The 17,895-nt window shown below is 35.0% G+C and overlaps 2 non-coding genes across 2 annotated transcripts; both read left to right on the top strand.

Annotated features, from left to right (window-relative positions):
* The first annotated feature begins 2,813 nt into the window (after positions 1–2,813).
* On the top strand, positions 2,814–2,943 carry LOC119045025 (small nucleolar RNA SNORA51). Its single transcript, XR_005081725.2, has one exon. It is a non-coding gene; the product is annotated as a small nucleolar RNA SNORA51 (small nucleolar RNA).
* Positions 2,944–6,316: 3,373 nt separating this feature from the next.
* On the top strand, positions 6,317–6,448 carry LOC119045022 (small nucleolar RNA SNORA68). The gene has a single exon (XR_005081722.2). It is a non-coding gene; the product is annotated as a small nucleolar RNA SNORA68 (small nucleolar RNA).
* The last annotated feature ends 11,447 nt before the right edge of the window (positions 6,449–17,895 follow it).

Raw genomic sequence — 17,895 nt, 5'->3', positions numbered from 1 at the left:
AAATTTGTCACATGCAAATTATTTTATTTGTTCACCATTTTTTTTATAACTAAGACCTTTCTTTTAGCATCTATTTCCTTTCCTTTTTTCCAATACAGTCCATTCCTCAGATATTTCTTCAGGTGATTCTGTTTCTACTCAGCTCTCTCAGTTTTTTAGACTGTTTTCCTGATATACAGTTTAGTTGATTATGCAATTATTCATTAAATTCTCTCAGGTTTTAAAATTTTATTATACCCTTTGGTGGCCAACTTTCCTGTTAATAATTTAGTGGTCAGTCTAGTTGTTATTCCTTTGTATACTGTCTGTCTTCTCTTTCTAAGCTTATAATATTTTCTCTGTCTCTTTGGTATCTTTCAATTTTACAATAATATTTTTAGGTGGAAATTTCTTCCTTCCTTAGTTATTAAAATTCTTGGTTGGGAAATATTGGGCTTCCTGAATCTGGGAGTAGATGCCTGCTGCTAATTCTGGAAAATCTTCAATGCTGTCTCTTAGAATATTGCCTCTTCTTATGCTTCTTCTATCTTTCTGAAACTTCACTTATAAAATGTAAATCTCAGTTTTTCATATTTTCATATTATTTCATATTTCCATATTGTTATTTCATATTTCTTTATCTTTTCCTTTGATGAATTCTGAAATTTTTTCATATATCTGTATCTACCTGTTCTTTATTCTTTGTGCTTTTTATTTTAATAATTTTCAAATATGAGTTTTTAATTTGTAGTCACTTGTTTTTGTTTTGTAATTTAGGTTTCACTTTATTTCTTTAATCATATTAAACCTTGATTTTACTTGATTTTTAATGATGTCAGTATTTTCACTTTTACAAAATCACTTTATTTTGAGTTGTTTCTTTTGGCTTCTAGTGTTGATATCTTGCCTCTTCATATTAGGAGCCCACAGTTCTTCATAATTTATGAGGGAGAATTCTTGGAGACTGGTTTTAAAGGAGCTCCTCTAGAGAGTGTTTCAGTTTGCTTCCTCTGCATCTCTGGGGTGCCATAAACCTGAAATCACTTTCAGCGATATACTCAGCCTGGGGATTTGGGGATTGCACTGGTAGCATGATGTCAGTTCCAAAACTGCATGAAAGGAAGCCTATGGTTATAAATTCAAGAGAACATACCCTTACACAGAACAGTAAAACCAAGACAGGAAAGTTAACGTAGAGTCTTCTCTTCTTTTTTTGTTCCTGTTTTGTTCTAGGTCATGGTTTCATTGAACAAGTGGTCCTTCACAGCTTTGATCTTCTCCATATTTTATAAAACTTCTGTAACTGCACCTCCTGCCTTGCATGATCAATTAAAATTATGTAACTGATTATTGTTCATCAAATTTTACTTTTGTTTGCATACTGGTATAAGTTTTGATAAATTATAAATCTATAGTATCTAATTTTTAACCTAAATATTAAATGGATAAAAAATTCCCAATCTCTTGTGTTTTAATAATGAAATTTTAGAATAAAACTGTTACTTTACTCTTTTAAATGTGTTAAATAAATCTTGAGTTAATACCCACTATTATCCATATAGAAGTATATTATAGTGTTATATTTCAACATTCATAAATATTATTACATTGTTTTCTATGCTAAGGTGGTCTTATGTGTAGCCCTACCCGTTGTACAAGGATTCTGCAGTCTGTGTTGTAGGTGAGCAATACATTTCATGTGGGGAAAGCTAACAAGGCCAAGGTCAGCTACAGAGAAGGTATGAACTCCTATATCCCCATTACCACCATTTGGGAGGGACATGCAGAATAGATTACATTCCGGTGGATGGACATTCTCTTCCATTTTTCTCTTCATAGGAAAAATGGAAGAACAACCTTATTAGTGAAGAATCATATGGATAACTTGTACCCTGCAAGTCATTTGAGTGACATCAACTTGTGAAAAATATCTGGAATACCACCTGCTTGTTACCTGGAAGTCTTGAGGCCATTTGGAAAATGTAGACATTTGTAAGGACTAGAAAGCACCATGGAAATTCATTTCCGATATGTCCTCTCTTTCTGAGCAGAGAAATAAAAAATTCCACTTAGGCCATTATCCAAGCAATCCTTTGGGAGTACCTTGAATCATTTTCAGTCAACCCTGTGCCTTCTTTCACTGACTCAGTTGCATGGTGTTTCCTAAACAGAAATTCATCCTATTACATTCTATTTTGTGGCTCTCTCTATCATACCTCTCTTCAAGTAAATTATATCGATAAATCAAAATTGATTTTTCAATTCTTACAAAGCTCTAAATGTTAATAAATTTCTTTGTATTAAATTACTATTTGATTATTAACAGTACACAATTGATTAAAACATAAAAAATAATTTTTTACTGGAAATGTACTAGTTAATGAGATGAATAAGTCTCTTAAAGTTAATTTATGTACTCACAGATGAATATGACTTATTGCCAGAATAAAGCAAGGTTCAGTGGAAATTAAGAGCAATTGGCAAGAGCAATGGGTCACCAATAAATTAAGGTCTTACAAAACATGACTTAACAATTGTTGTAAAGCACATTGTTTACAGTGGAATCTCAACATATTTCAGCTAGATTAACATTAGATAAGTAAGTACATGAATGCACAAATAAACAAGGAAACAATTAGTTGACTAGTGATTGTGAGTCAACTTGCAACCAAACAAAAAAACTCATAAGAAATTTTCAGTGTTCAATAATCTTTTGCTAAAATATAATGAAAATTCCTCTTGTAAGTCTCAATACATTTTTAAGCTAACTTATTTCTGAAATGTCTTTTGAATGCCAGATAATGAATGCCTTTGATGTCTCAGAAAACAATAAAGGCCTTCCAGTGCTTAGCACAGGCTGTGTTCTTTTGCTGCCAGTACAGAAAGAGGAGGCGCAGTAAACCCACCCTTATACAACTGAGCCCAAACCCTTTGCCTGCTCTGTATTCTGAATGGGGGCCATGGAAGGAAAAATGGAAATGCTTTTACCTCTTCTATTTGAAATCATAGAGCAAAGGAAGTAGCTGAGGCAGTTCTCTGATTACAGAGATTGGTCAGATGAGATTATTTTGAATTATCCTTTTTGGATATTTGTTTTGTTTTGTACTTTTTTGTTTTTTTCTCTCTTTTCTTAATGTTAACCTTTTTTTTTTGTTCCCTTTTTCAATTCCCTTTCCTTCTTTTTATTTTTTTAAACTCTTCAGAAGTTTTATTTACATACTAGAAAAATGTAATGCAGTCAAACTCAGGTGGGTTGAGATTTTGACTTTTTAATTTTTTTCTCCTTTTGGAAAAAACTAGAAATGGCAAAGCTGCTTGGAACTTGGACCACAGCAACATTCGCGAGCAGCTGAGTTTTAGAAAAACATACAGATGAAAGTTAATGTGGAAACTGATTTGCTTAAAGTTGTAGCACCAGCTCACATCCACCAGAAGCTTTAGTACAACCTGGAAGCATACAGTGCCCTTTGGAGACCTCTGCTCTCAGCCACCAGCATCACAGGGTCAAAAGGTTACAGTGAACTTAACTTCATTTAGGGCTCTGTGTTGGCACTTCGTTGTCATTTTCAGTCTTTAGAAATTCTCCCTTCCCTGCTATCTCAACATGTTCCTTCCCATTGAGGAAGTTAATAAACAAAAGTGAGTATATAATTTAAGTTTTTTTAACTGGAAGATTTCTTGTTTGTATTTTAAGGAAAAGGGAGAAGAGCTAATATGTCAATATAAATAAAATATAATGCAATTCTAAGGTAGTGAAAAAATAAGTTAAATATACAAAATAATTTTTACTCAGTTTTTAAAAAACTATTTACTTAGGTTTTACTTATATCCTTAAATTAATTGTTCATTCAGATGGTAAATGAAATTTGTAAGAAACACAACATGGTTACTTAATTACTCAATCAGTAGGTTATTGCTATATGCCCAACACTTTTTTAGTTGATAAAATAAAGGTTTTAAATGGAAGACTGATCGGTGTCAAATATCTATCAGTAATAGATAATAAGGATCTTCAGGCAAATAGCTTTTAAGGATACAAAAATTTATTTCTCAAGGTCCCCTGGGCATTGAATATTTTTTTGCTTTTTTCTTTCTAATGATGATATGAGCCTAATGTTTTCAATTATTCCCTCAAATTGAAGTTGGATAGTGTAAGATATTTTCTGGACTGTTGATGTAACATCTAAGTATAAAACCACAGTGACACATAAGAATTTGTTCTCAGCCCTGGCTGGTGTAGCTCAGTGGATTGAGTGCTGGTCTGCAAAATGAAGAATCGCGGTTCGATTCCCAGTCAGGGCACATACCTGGGTTACTATGCAAATATTCTTGTCTTGGGTAGCTGCCACTCTTCTAATAAGATTTTCTATTTTAGGTTAATCAAATGTGGTGCTAAAAGTTAAGGGATGTGAGCATTGCCTGGACTTATTAACCCATAACCACTTGACATGCTTCAGGTAGTATCAGAAATGTGATTAGGTTTTAAGGGATCGAAAAGCTGCAGGAAGGAACACTGAGCTCTTTGAGAGACCCAGTGACAGAGGTCTTTGTGACACTGAGTTTTTGAGGAAGTTTTTTTGGGAGAACTGGATATAGTGGGATTTGGGACCAACCGCCTTTTAACATATATGATTAGGGGATAATTAACTGAATTGCTTGGGTCTCCCTAAGCAGTAAAAGGTTGTGAAGGATTTCTGAAGAGAATTAAAATCCAAGGGTATGAGTCGCCCTTTAAATATAAGGCAGGAATAGAATCAATTTGCAGGTTCTAAATATGAGAGGGAATGAATATAGCTGAGAGAATTCTTCCTTCTTACTGAGCCAAGTGTCCCTGTGTGATTTCACATCAAGAAAAAGCCTAGTTCCAACATAAAGCATATTCTTTGTTGTTGTTGTTAATCTGTTTCACCTTATAATAACACTATTCTAAAATGTGTGTGCTAAATTTCCTCCCAACACAATTCTCTACCTGAGAATTTGCACTGTAGGGAGGTTGGGTCTGTTAAAATCAAACACAACAGAGACCAGACTTGAAAAGTCTCTGTGAAGACAAAATCTGTTTAGTTATACAAGCAAATCTTAATCTAAGTTTATTTTAGAAGATAAGTGAGTTTACTTGACTTGGATTACTTTTTCCTTTGAAAACCAGAAGTGAAACTAATTTTTCTTCTAAATTCATAAGTGATAACTAGTAACCAACCCCTCTCATAAAACAAAATTACAATATTATAACCAATCACTGTGAAGAATAAAGTCACAGCTTCAATCCCATACAAACTGCTTTATGATAATATGACTCTTAGCTTCATCCCATGTTTTGGTTTGAGTGCTCTTGGCTTGCAAACTATATTTTTGGCATGTATATGATAAACTTTTCCTAATTACTGCATTAGTGATTCGTTAATTTTACTATTCTTCTGAACTTTTTGACAGCTTAAAATGAGTGTTTGTTGGGATCAGAGTTTACTTATATAGGCCTATAAGACAGAATATATCTTTAAGATATACATATATGTATATATATATACACATACACACTAAAAAGGATGTATATAAATCCTTTTATAGAATAAAAGAATCCTTAGAAAAAGGATATATATATAAATATATAAATCTTTTATAGATATATATATAAATATAGTAAATCTTTTATAGATATATATAAATATATATTTATATATATATTTATATATATAAATATATATATTTATATATATATCTATAAAAGATTTACTTTTTTAAACCTAGGAAGTGACAGAAAGAGAGTGAGGCTAAAAAAAAAGCATCTTATGAAAGAAGTCTCTCACGTGAACCAGAAGAAGAACATGATTGGTTATCTTTGTGGATCAAACTTGGTTTTTGTTTGTGCTCAACACGTTTATGGAATGATTTTATTTTTAGTTGCTCCATCAGACCTCATGCTCATGTAAAAGTTTCACTCACTTTTTCTGTGACTTGGTGGTTTCTTTTTGGTTTTAAAAAAAATTGTGACGATTTACCCTGGACAGCAATGGCAGTAGTAAAACCACATTAAATCTGGTTCATCTTTTTTATTATAAAAAATTATTTTCTACCAGAAAGGAAAATGCCAGTGTATTTCCAACTTTGATGCACAAATGAATTTGGGTCACACTTCATATTTGCTTGTGTTTCGAAACGTGAAACACTGGTAATTGGGATCCGAAAGTGATCTCTGATGACGGTATGCTCTCAAATTGTTGCTGTTCATTAGGAAAATATTCTATGATTATTGAAAGGGATGTATCATAGAAAAGGTGTTAGAGAAGTTGTTACTACTGATCTCAACAAATGATTCCCAATTAGAAAGAATACAACTCAAGCACCTAAACCCAAGCACTGCTGTTTGCCATAGCAGCAGTTTAAACAGAGGTGCTGATGGCAAGCGGATCTCGTCGCCTTTGGGGGCTGTGACTGTGCCCCTTGAAGTGAATTGGGAGGTTCTACACTCCTGGTTAAAAAAAAAAAGGTAAAAAAGAAAAATAATAATAAAAAAAGAATACAACTGTGTTTTAAATAAGATGTCATTATTATTCCCATTTCATATAAACAAGAAATTGAGGCTGAGAGTGATGGGGTGTGCCTGAAATCACACAGCTATTTAACTGATGGAACCAGCCTCACTCAAGAGTTTTGTGTTCTTGCCCCGTCAGTGTGGCTCAGCTGGTTGGCCTGTCCTCCAGTAACTGAAGTGTTGAGGGTTTGATTCTGGGCCAGGGTACATACCTAGGTTGTGGGTTCGATTCCTTGTCCAGGTGGGTATAATTCCCCATCTGGCCAAGTACTGGAAGCAACCGATTTATGCTTCTCCCTAGCAGCAATGCTTCTCACTCTAAAAGTCTTGAAAAAATGTCCTTGGATGAAGATTAAAAAAAGAGTCTGTGTTCTTATCTAAGAAGCATTGCTACCTCATTTCCTCCTTATGACTCACCAAGATGCAAGGGAATAGACATTGTAGAAACAGTTTTATTGAGATGAAACACAGTATAAGAACCATATGATTTGGGTTGTTATAACGGAGTTGGCTACTGTAGTACGGAAAAAATATAATTTTTACAAAGCAAGAAAGCTGAAAGCAGATGTATTATTCAATAAATCTGGAACAATCCCTACATTTGATCTTTCTGGCATTTATTTTCATTCAAGAACTCAAATAACCCTTAAATGATGTAAGCCTCATGCTGTCAGAATAATTAAAGTTTCCAGTTGTAATAAAACTTTACATTAGGTGAATAATATCATAGAAAGTTGTATTTACTTATTTTTGAAATATACACAACTTGAGGTTTGAGGGTAATGGGATCTATTTATACTGTATCAGTCCCTGGTACCTCTTTGATTCTGCTAAAATGATATAACCTTACCTGATAAATCAAGAGAGCAAACTAATGTTTTAAAGATTGTGTGTTGGCAGGGAAATAGGACATGACATGTTTTCTTTTTTCCATTGTAATCCATCTGATGAGAATCAGAAGCCAATAGCCATTCCTGAAAAAATGGAGTGGGCTGATTAAAATGGCATTCTAAGAATAGTAATGTGGAAATAAATTGCAGACTGCATTGAATAATTAGATTAAGTCAGGGGAAAAAAATAAGACATTTGCTATCGCAGGACATGCACATTGATTATGACTAGGCAATGGGAATGAGAAAGATACAGCAAATAAAATGCAGTGCAATGAATCATGGATTAACATTGGTAAAGAAAAATGAGAAAGGAAATCATGAGAGTAAAATCCAAGATATTAAATGTTATAGAATTTACACAACAAAGGAGCTGAAAAAGGGAAAGAAGGAGCTAGTAAAAGGGACAGGGAAAATCATAATACAACTAGTTTTATATTTATTAATCAATTAGAGAAATATTTAATGAGTTCCTACTTCATTCCAGAAATACCCCTAGCAGTGACTGAAAGGATATAGAAACGAATTTCTTAACTTTATGGTGCTTATATTATTGTAGAAGGAATATATAATAGACAGATAATCATAAATAATATGATGAAAAGTGCAATGAAATCGGAGGAATAGTGATGAGAAAAAGACAGTTTATGTCTCAGAAACTAAACATTTCTTAAACTGTCTGATTTGAAGTAAGTTAGTTTAAAACTCTGGAAGAAATTGAAATTGGTTTAAAATAAAGAAAGATTGAAGGCAATCACATTGTGGTTTTTTAATGAATCAGCATGTAAAATAAGAGTTCTAACAACGGTACTGCTTCAGGCTATAAATGTTAAACTGGGCCACTAAGCCCAATATTATATCAGAGAACCTTGTATTCTCTCTTCTGCATGTTATGTAGTGCCCTTAATTACCTCCTTTTAGCTTGGTCCCTCAAAGACTTTTGGTTTGCCTTGAATACAGGTCTGTGTTTCTGACAACCTTCATTTTTTTAAACATCTCAGCTACCATGGAATGCCAAATTTAGGAATAAATCAGAATCCTGCTCTGTTGATGCCAGTAACATATTTGTAATCTTGTACAAATTATTTAAACACCTTGAATTTATGTCATCATTCATAAAACAAGGATCAGGGTCTAACAACAACTATTGAAAGAATCAAATGCAAACCTATGCAGAAACGTGTTTTGTAAACTGCAAAATTCAATGAAATTTAATAGATAATGATTTTTTAGTGCTTTACCTGAAGTGGCAGGTTAGTGCTTCTTGATACTAATGTAATGGCATAAGATTCCTTTACTGCATCCTCAGACTCATGTTTTCTTTGAAAATTTTTAGCTGTGCAGGTTTAAAAAAATACAATGATATACATAGAGTGCCATAATGTATATTAACAGCCCCTTTTACTATTTAAAAACTTCTATGACTTTTTACAAAAATTTTGGAGTTTTTATCCTCTCCTATCCAACTAGTTCTGCTTCATGGAAATCCATACTCTATTTTCAGCCCGTGGCCACTCTCATTGCATCTATGATTTTCTAATGCTGTTCAACTGTAAGTGGCTGACTTTGCAGTCTTATTATTTATGCCAGTTTTCAGTATCTCTTCTACATTTTTTCTACCAACAGCATATGGTTTTGCATGGTCTATTCAGTAAATACTCATAATTATTCTGCTGAGCTTTGGTGATGGTAAATGTGTGTGTTATTGGAGATAAACTGTGCAATCTGCAAGAAAAACAAAGATGAGTTTCTGCTTGGATATTTTTGTGCATTTTGAGGTGAAGGCAGTATGCTTTGCTCCATACTGAGGCAGAGCACTGCTTTGTGCATCCCGTGCTGTGCCTTTTCTTTGTTTTTGCTTCATGACTGATTAGCGTGCCTTCGACAAACATTTTGATGTATGGATGTAACTGCTCTCCATACAAGGTTATAAGATGAAAGCAATGCATGCAAAGGATTATTCCTTACATAAGCAAAACTGAGTCTGGATGCAAGTATTGCTAATATACAATCAAAGTATTTTAGTATACTTGAATTAAGTATGAACATTTGCTTTGTTTCTTTTATTCTGACACAATGAGCATGTAGTCAGACAAAAGCAGTAGTTGAAGTATCAGCAACCTATGAAGTGTTTTTGTTTGTTTATTTTTTACTTTTCCTGTGCTGACCGTTGCCCTTAAAAGTAATAGAGAAAAGCATAAAGCCTCTCTTTTCTAAGTTTTACGGTGAAATGAAATAGTTGTAAATAGTTCCCAGGAAACTAGAATTACTGCTGTCAAAGAAAACCAGATGCCCAATTACCAGTGTTTCATATCTCTGAACACAAGTAAATATGAAGTATGACCCGAATTCACTTGTTCATCAAAGTTGGAAATACACTGGGATTTTCTTTTCTGCAAGAAAATAATTTTTTATAAGAAAAGGGATGAACCAGATTTAATGTGGTTTTACTACTGCCATTGCTGTCCAGGGTAAGTCGTCACATTTTTCTTTTAAACTAAAAAGAAACCATCAAGTCACAGAAAGAGTGAGTGAACCTTTTATGTAAGCATGAGGTCTGACAGTAGGAACTTATCCACAAATTCTATGAACAAAGGAGGACATGAAGATCTTTACACTGAATCCGCAGGTTCCTAAGTAGCTAATTCAAAGCAAAAAGGAAAGAAAAGAAAGAGGTATGCTTCCTCTTCTGAAAAACATTCTTTGGATTCTAGCCTGGTCATTACAAAATCCTAGGAGTACTTTCAGGCACAATACAATAATGCCCAATCTTTACAACTTGCTTTAGCTTATAAAAATGACTGCAACCTCTCTCCATTCTGTTCCTGACACTTCCAGAAAGTAGCACAACTTTTACCTTATTTTAATACTCACCAGCCATCCAACTAAATGATGTCATTTAATCCCAGTTATAATGGACAGAATATTAGTGTTCTGAATGAGACAGGGAGAAAAATTCTGAACTATGTGACACTTTTATATAAAAGCCCACACAGTGTATATTGTTTTTAAAGGCTGATAAGACAACAAAAAATTTCCTCAGCAAGCCCTTTTACGTAGCCTTTTATTTCCCTGTGAAATCTCTCCCAAATGAAAGAAAATGGGGGTATCTCTGAGGTTGTATGAAGGCAATGCAGAAGAAAAAAACTGATGAGGAGGGGAAAATGCCTTACATTTACTGGGTTCTTGGCTAATAGCCTTTGCTCAAGATTCTGCTGGAGGCACTCAGGCTGTTTCTAGGCACACTTGGCTGATTTCTGATGGACTATTGGGGACCCGCTCAGCTAAAGTAAGATGGTTCAGGGTCACAGGGATGTGGGTGCCACTTCCTGCTTCTGCATTTTGTCTTTTGTTTTTGATTGACTTCAGAATAATCATTTCTCAGAGAGCTATTATCCGCTCTGACAAATGAAACTTGGTGAGCTCTACAGCATCCAAGGGATACACCATCAGTTCACTCATTAAGCAATGGTGGCCTCTCTTTTAAATTAGGAAATTTTGTTGCTTTCTAAAAGAACTACAGACAACATAATTTTCATCTGTTTGTCTTTATGTTTGTTTGCATACTTGCAGAACAAGAAAACCTCCTTCAACTCTAAGGTACAGTACACTCAGAGATACTTGCTTGGTTTTTTGGGGGGGACCCATTTATAGACAGTTTCTATGGTAGATGAAAAGCCAAATCATGAGTGTTCTGTTAAAAAAAAAAACTAAAATGATTGCAGTTTGTGTGAGCAAATATATCTCATTATATGTGGGGTAATATTTGTTTTCATTCAGTCTTCTGTAATTCATCACTGCCTGACTTTGTTTTTAAAACTGATTTATGTAATTTTGTTAAAAAAACAAAACAAATGAAGTGGACCTATTTTAAGTTGGCTTACACAAAAACAGATTTTGAGATAAATATTCAAATGAAAGTAAAATAATAAAAAGTGTTCTTAAGAAAAAATAATAGAAGATAGAGGAATTGGAAGTTGGAAAATAATTAAGGTCAAAAAGAGTTAATATTGAGGAAAGTCTGCAAATCTGCAGACTTGCCCACTATACATTCAAACTACTCCTGATTCTTTTTCCTAATGGGTAATAAAGAAAACATTCATCTGTAGATCAATTTGTATACCAAGTACCAGAGGTCTTCTGGTTTATTTTAGCAAAGGTACCACATCTAAAACAGCAATGTAGGGAAATGGTCACAGAATCCTTTGGGGAAAGTTTGGAGGAATTGCCACCAAATACACTTACCGTTGTGTTAGAGGGTCCTACCTAATGCACATTCGGATCCTCTTTTATTGTATGGGCTCTTTTTCTTAGAACCATCTAAGGGTTTGTGTCTTGTGCTTGCATTTTAATAATTCAGTGTTCCTGTTCTCTAAAAGTTTAATGTTGTCACTAGTGTTTACTGTTCTGGAATCTTACTATACTCATTATCACTAGAGAGCCCAGTTTCATAAGTACAACCTCGATCGTTAACCTTAATCTATAGAGGACAACTCATACCGAGCTTTATAATGCCAGCATTTCTACCATTAAAGTAATCCTAATAACCTTAGTAAAAGGTTGTGTCTTCCGAGGCCTATTAGAGGAAAAAGCCAAGTAGAGGAGGAGGTTGAGGTTATTGGGTCTTTCATAATTGATCCATCTAGAATAACCACCTCTCTCAGGCCTTCTTCATTATTCCTCGACTAGGGCATTTCGGGCAACACCACTTCACTTTATAAAAACTGTTATATTTTTCCTAAGCTTTGAGCAGTCATGCCCATTATAGTCAATTATTATAATCAGATCTTAAGTATAGGCTTGGTGTTTAGAGTAACAGAACCACAAAAAGGCCTAAGTGCAAAGCCCCAGCATGTCTCCTGTGCTAGAGTCACAGGTCAGATAGGGAAAGAGTAGGACTCTAAGACTTGAGAGATGTATGTCTCAATAGATTCACTAAAGAATATTAAACCTCCCAGTCTGCTAGAATGCTTTATTATAAGATAGTAAAGATAGAATAGGTTTGAGGACCACACAAAAGATTCAGTTATGGTGGATGCCTGGCAAACTGATAACTTCCCTTCCTCAAGACCTGACATCTACCTCTCCTAGCTATGAAAATACAGATAGGTCAAGTTGCAGCACAACCAGTTGGGAAAGACAGACCTGTTTCCAAAAAAATGATAAAAGAATTATTTCTTGAAAGAGCTATAGGACCACACTAACATGTGATAGAGAAAGTGGCAGACAATGCCAGAGAATGGATCTTGAGAGTGTTTTTCTCTTAAAGGAACAGTGAGGTAGGACCAGAAAAGAAAGGGGGCAAGTAAGGGTGCATTATCTAGCAAAGCCTTGTTAAAGTTAAATACCACTCAAATTGAGAGAAGAGTTGTGGAAATAGTGTAGCTCCCATCTCCAAATTGTCTTCCATAAAGGGAAAAAGTATGAATTATTTATATTCTTATGTCTCACAGGTATTGGTTAAAAGTTGTCTCTCTTAATTAAAAGGAATGTATAAATTTCCAGGCAAATTGGGCTCTCTGTGGGCAAAAGTAATGTGGTTTCTAGCAGCCTGACAAAAAATATACTGATGTTGGCTTTTAAAATGAAAGCACCGTTGTATATTGTACATAACAGTGTTCTTAGGAATTCGAAGCTACATATGCAGAGCACTGACAGTGTTAGCCACAAACCTCTCCTTGTTATGCTCCATGGTTGTATAGAAATTTACTTCTACTTTTATAGTGAGGTGAATTCACATCACAAGTTGCAAAGAATGACCATGAGAGTAACAAATACACTGTTAATTGGTTTCATAGCTCACAGTTTTAATCTATTTTCAGTGGAATGTGGACTTTTCCAGTTGTTCTGATGGGTATGTGTTAAGATTAAGCCATTCATGATTTACAAGCAAAAGTGTGGGTGATTGGCACAGAGCCGGGTCTTGGTAGGCAAACTGCAGCTATGGAATACCTTTTTTTGTTATGCCTTTGCTAAGGCCTGATTAATTCTATGCACCAGCACATTTAGTAAATGGCTTTCTGAGAAAACTAGATGAGGGATGAGGAGTAAGCAAAGCAATGGGTTGATTTCTTCAGGAGAAATGGTAAATAAAGAAATCAAATCAGGAGAAATGAGGTCTTAGAGAATAGGCACTATTTCTTTTAAAATATTGAACAAAAGACACATTTACTAAAAAATCAAACTATTCTTTCAACATGATATAAAAATTGTAGATTTCCTAAAACTTGTACCCAATCACTAGTTGTCACTTTCAGTAGACAACATGATGGGCACACATTTAATAAAATTATATTATAGATTCATTTATTTTAGATATAAAATTAACTTAAATTACATGATAAAGGAAAAGGAAAAATACACGAAATAAGGACTATTGCTATGGGAACACTGTGTACCTGAGAATGTCTGGTCCAAAGAGAATGAAGGGACATGAGAACCAGACTGGTACACCTCACAAAATACAGCTGGCCTCCGTGCTGAAGCACATTTGCCCCAACTGACATACATACATAGAATAAAAATATAAATAATCATTGTGGAAAGCCACTAAGATTTGAAATATTTTGTTATTTTAATAGCAGACTAATATAATAGATCGGTCTCTTAAATCTGAATATTCTACTGCTTTTATACCCGCTATATATTCTGATACTACAAAAAGTATATCAAGTCTTTCCAGAAAAAGCTTTATAGATCTAAAGGGCAGATTGGTTAAGGTCAGAAAAAATTATGTTTTAATTGAAATAAACTATTGTATTTCAGTTCTACCTTTTAAACCGGAATCATCAATGAGCATGAACATCATTTCAAATCTCTGAACCTTAAGGGAAATGCCAGAGAAGGAGACCTCTGAAATAACTTTAATTTCAATATCCTGTGATTGCTTGCATTATGGTCTTTGTTAAGACTTGCTGCTTGGCTGTGTGAGTACCATAAAGTCCAAGTCCCGGGTCAGGATGCTAAATGTAAGAGCCCCAAACCCCTCACCACCTACTCCATTCCCTCAATTTCATTTTAGTGAAATCTAAGTGTATATAAAGCAGCTTCTCAGAGGTATCTGTAGAAGTCTTGGCTGCAAGTTATCAGAGTAACACAGGCAAATAAGTAATAATAAGCAAGCTGCCATTGTGTATAATAATGAAGAAATAGCAAGGTCAGTAAGGAAAGTGTTTCTGCTGACATACACAGAGCAAATCACATCAACTATAGGTGGTGCTAAGCCTGGCACTGTGCTTATAGTCTTCGTAGTGGGCTTTCCATTCTTATGGGAAGTGGAGCCTGATCAACTCAACATGTTTTGAATAACTTACATGTAAGGACTAAATGCAAAGATGAACTGCTGGCGAAGGTGCGGGGCTGTTCTTCACTTGGAGGCAATACCCTGCTCCCCGTCCCTGTCCCTAACAGAATTAAATTATTCTGTCATTTTCTTCAACTGGAATATGGCTTGAAGAATGTCAGAAAGCTTCTTTCTCAAACTGTCTCTCTCACACTAGCTCATAAAAATAACTAGTGCCACTGGTCTATTTCAAACATTTTCTGTAAATCACTTCTTGAAGGATGAATTATATCATTTTGTAGCTATTGATATATTAATAGAAATATTCCTAAAGTAGCATATTATTGAAGGATCCCTCCTTTATCTCTGTCCTCCAACATACAGTTGTGCTTTAGTGACAGCTAAATGAATTCAAATTCTTTTAGCTTCCCCTAATTCAAGTTTAAATTCCCTTTTCCAACTACCTATGAAGTCCAACTATTTTCCTATATTAATTTTAGGTGTAACTTAGATATAGTTTTGAGTTATAGCTTATATTGTAAAATACACATTTTCTTCTTTTATATATAAAAGTCTGCTTAGAACCTGGCTGGTGTAGCTCAGTGGATTGAGCACGGGCCTGCGAACCAGACAATCGAGGTTCGATTCCCAGTCAGGGCACATGCCTGGGTTGCAGGCTGGTTCCCTGCAGGCCAGTTCCCAGCAGGGACGCACGAAAGGCAACCATACATTGATGGTTCTCTCCCTCTCTCCTTCCCTTCCCCCCTAAAGATAAATAAATAAAATATCTTAAAAAAAAAAGTCTGCTTAGATAAAGTCCATTCACTGCAGCATGTTAGATAATGTTAATTACTATCAAGAAAAAAAAACAGAAAGGGGAAAAGAAAGTGAAAGTTTGCGATTTTAATTATAGTGTAAGGAAAAAATCTTGTAGTACTAGTAAATGGCATTTGAATCACAATTTGGGAATGTGAGTGAGTGAGCCATATGTTTGTTTGGAGAGTGTGCCAGGGAGACTTACTGCAAATTGAAAAGGCTCTGAAGCGAGTGCCAGCCTTCTGTGCGTATTGTTTAAGATGAAATGAGCGTAGGGGAGACTTTTAAAACATGAAGTCAGAGAGATGATAGACAGATAAGGAAGGACCTTGAAGAACATCATAAAACAATGCGTTCACACTCATAGACACAGACAACAGTGTGGTGAAGGCCAGAGGGAAGGCACGTGAGGCTGTGTGGAGGTGGGCAAAGGGAGGGGAAATGGAGACATTTGTAACAGCATCAACAATAAAAATAAAATAAAATAAGATGGAAAGCCTTGGAGGGTTTTGAGCAGAAGAATAACGTAATCTGATTCAAGTTCTAACAAGGTTATTCTAGCCATTGCCCTGGTCATTGATTTATAAGAGCAAGGGCAGATGGCAGAAAAGTCAGGAGTCTGTTCCAGTGATTCTGAGTGACAGAGAATGGTGTCATTGATAGTAGAGTTATTAAGACCTGATCAGGCTCTCCAGAGATGCTGGAGCTAAAACCAACATGTTTCCAACCAACATGTTGGACATGACTTATATTTTTACTTACATCCATGAAAAGTGAAAAAAATTGACCTTACAACTGGCAGGACAGAGTTTCCATTAATTAAGGTGACAAGGCAGTAAAAGACATACCTGGAACTCAGGTTTGATTAAGTTACATTTGAAATGCCTAATAGACCTCCAATTGCAAGCAGAATAGGAAGTTTAAATGCGAATCTGTAATTCAGTGTACAAATGCAGACCAGAGGTATAAATTTGGGAGATATGACCACATACATGATATTCAGAGCCTGAACTTGGTGAGATCACTAAGAGAATGAGTATGTAGATGCAGAGAAAAGTCTTGACCTACGTTAAAAACTGCGGAAGGATCACAAGATGAGTAATGATTAATAACTATAGAATTTATCAACATGAAGGTAATCAGTAACCTTATTAAACAGTTTAGTAAGAGTATTATAATGAAAGGTAAATCATGGACTTGGTGGGTAGAAAATGTAATTGTAAGACTGAATCTAAAGAGGGCAAGTACAGTTATAACTCATGAAATGGTGCATCTTGCATAAATTGTTCTTCCCACTGCATTAACCAAACTGAAGTCAACTTCTGGCATGTGATTGTCATAAAAATGCATTCGTCCTTCTTTGTAGCTCTGATCACATCCTCTCTGCTATTGTGGCTATTTATGCTTACTGAGAAGAGGACTGTGCTACGCATAGTTAGGCTGTATTTGCATCCCTATGACTATTCTATAACTACTGATCTGTACTTCCCAATCCCTTCACCTTTTTCACTCAGTCCCCCCTCTGCTTGCCCTATGGGAACAACTAGTTTATTCTCTGTATCTATGAGCCTATATCTGTTTTGTTTGTACATTTATATTGTTCTTTAGATTCCACATATAAGTGAAATCATATGGTATTTGTCTTATTCTGACTAACTTACGTAGGTTAGCACAATACTCTCCAAGTCCATCCATACTGTTGCAAATGAAAGCCATGTAAATTTTCTATTGAATTTATTGGGGTGACATTGGTTCAAAAAACCATACAAGTTTCAATGTACAACTCAATTGAACATCATCTGAACACTGCAACATGTGCCCATTGCCCCAAGCAAAGTTTCTTTCTATCTCTATTTTCCTTCCCTTTGTCCACCTTCACTTACCCCCACCCCCCTTCCCTCTGGCTATCACCACTCTGTGTCTATATATATATATATATATATATATATATATATATATATATTCCTTCAGCTTTCTTTCCTCCAGTCCCCCAACTCCCCCGCCCCTCTGACAGCTGTCAGTATGTTCCCTGTATCCATGCCTCTGTTTCTATTTTGTTTGTCAGTTTATTTCATTCATTTTATTCCTCATATAAATGAGATCATTTTGATGTAGAAAAGATAGAAGTAAACATGTACAGTATTGAAAAAGCAATTCAGCAGAAACCAGGGGTGTTCTTATTAGGACTGTAGGAAAGTAAGATATGGAATCAAAGCCCTGTGTTCCTAAGAAATGAAGACCAGGGTGGAGTTGTGAAGCAACAATAAAGAGAATAGGCTACAATAGTAGGTAAAGGATGTCACAAATGCCACTTAGATCTCACCCAAGTTTTCTGTTTTCTCCAGAGGAATCAGATTGCCTGAACCTTAGACCTGCAAAGTAAAGATATTTACACT

Source organism: Artibeus jamaicensis, unplaced genomic scaffold (genome assembly GCF_021234435.1).
Source record: "Artibeus jamaicensis isolate MK-2021 breed Jamaican fruit bat unplaced genomic scaffold, CSHL_Jam_final contig_387, whole genome shotgun sequence".
NCBI classification, from domain to species: Eukaryota; Metazoa; Chordata; class Mammalia; order Chiroptera; family Phyllostomidae; genus Artibeus; species Artibeus jamaicensis.
The sequence above is the reverse complement of the archived record's forward strand: the minus strand, read 5'-3'. Positions and strand labels throughout refer to the sequence as shown.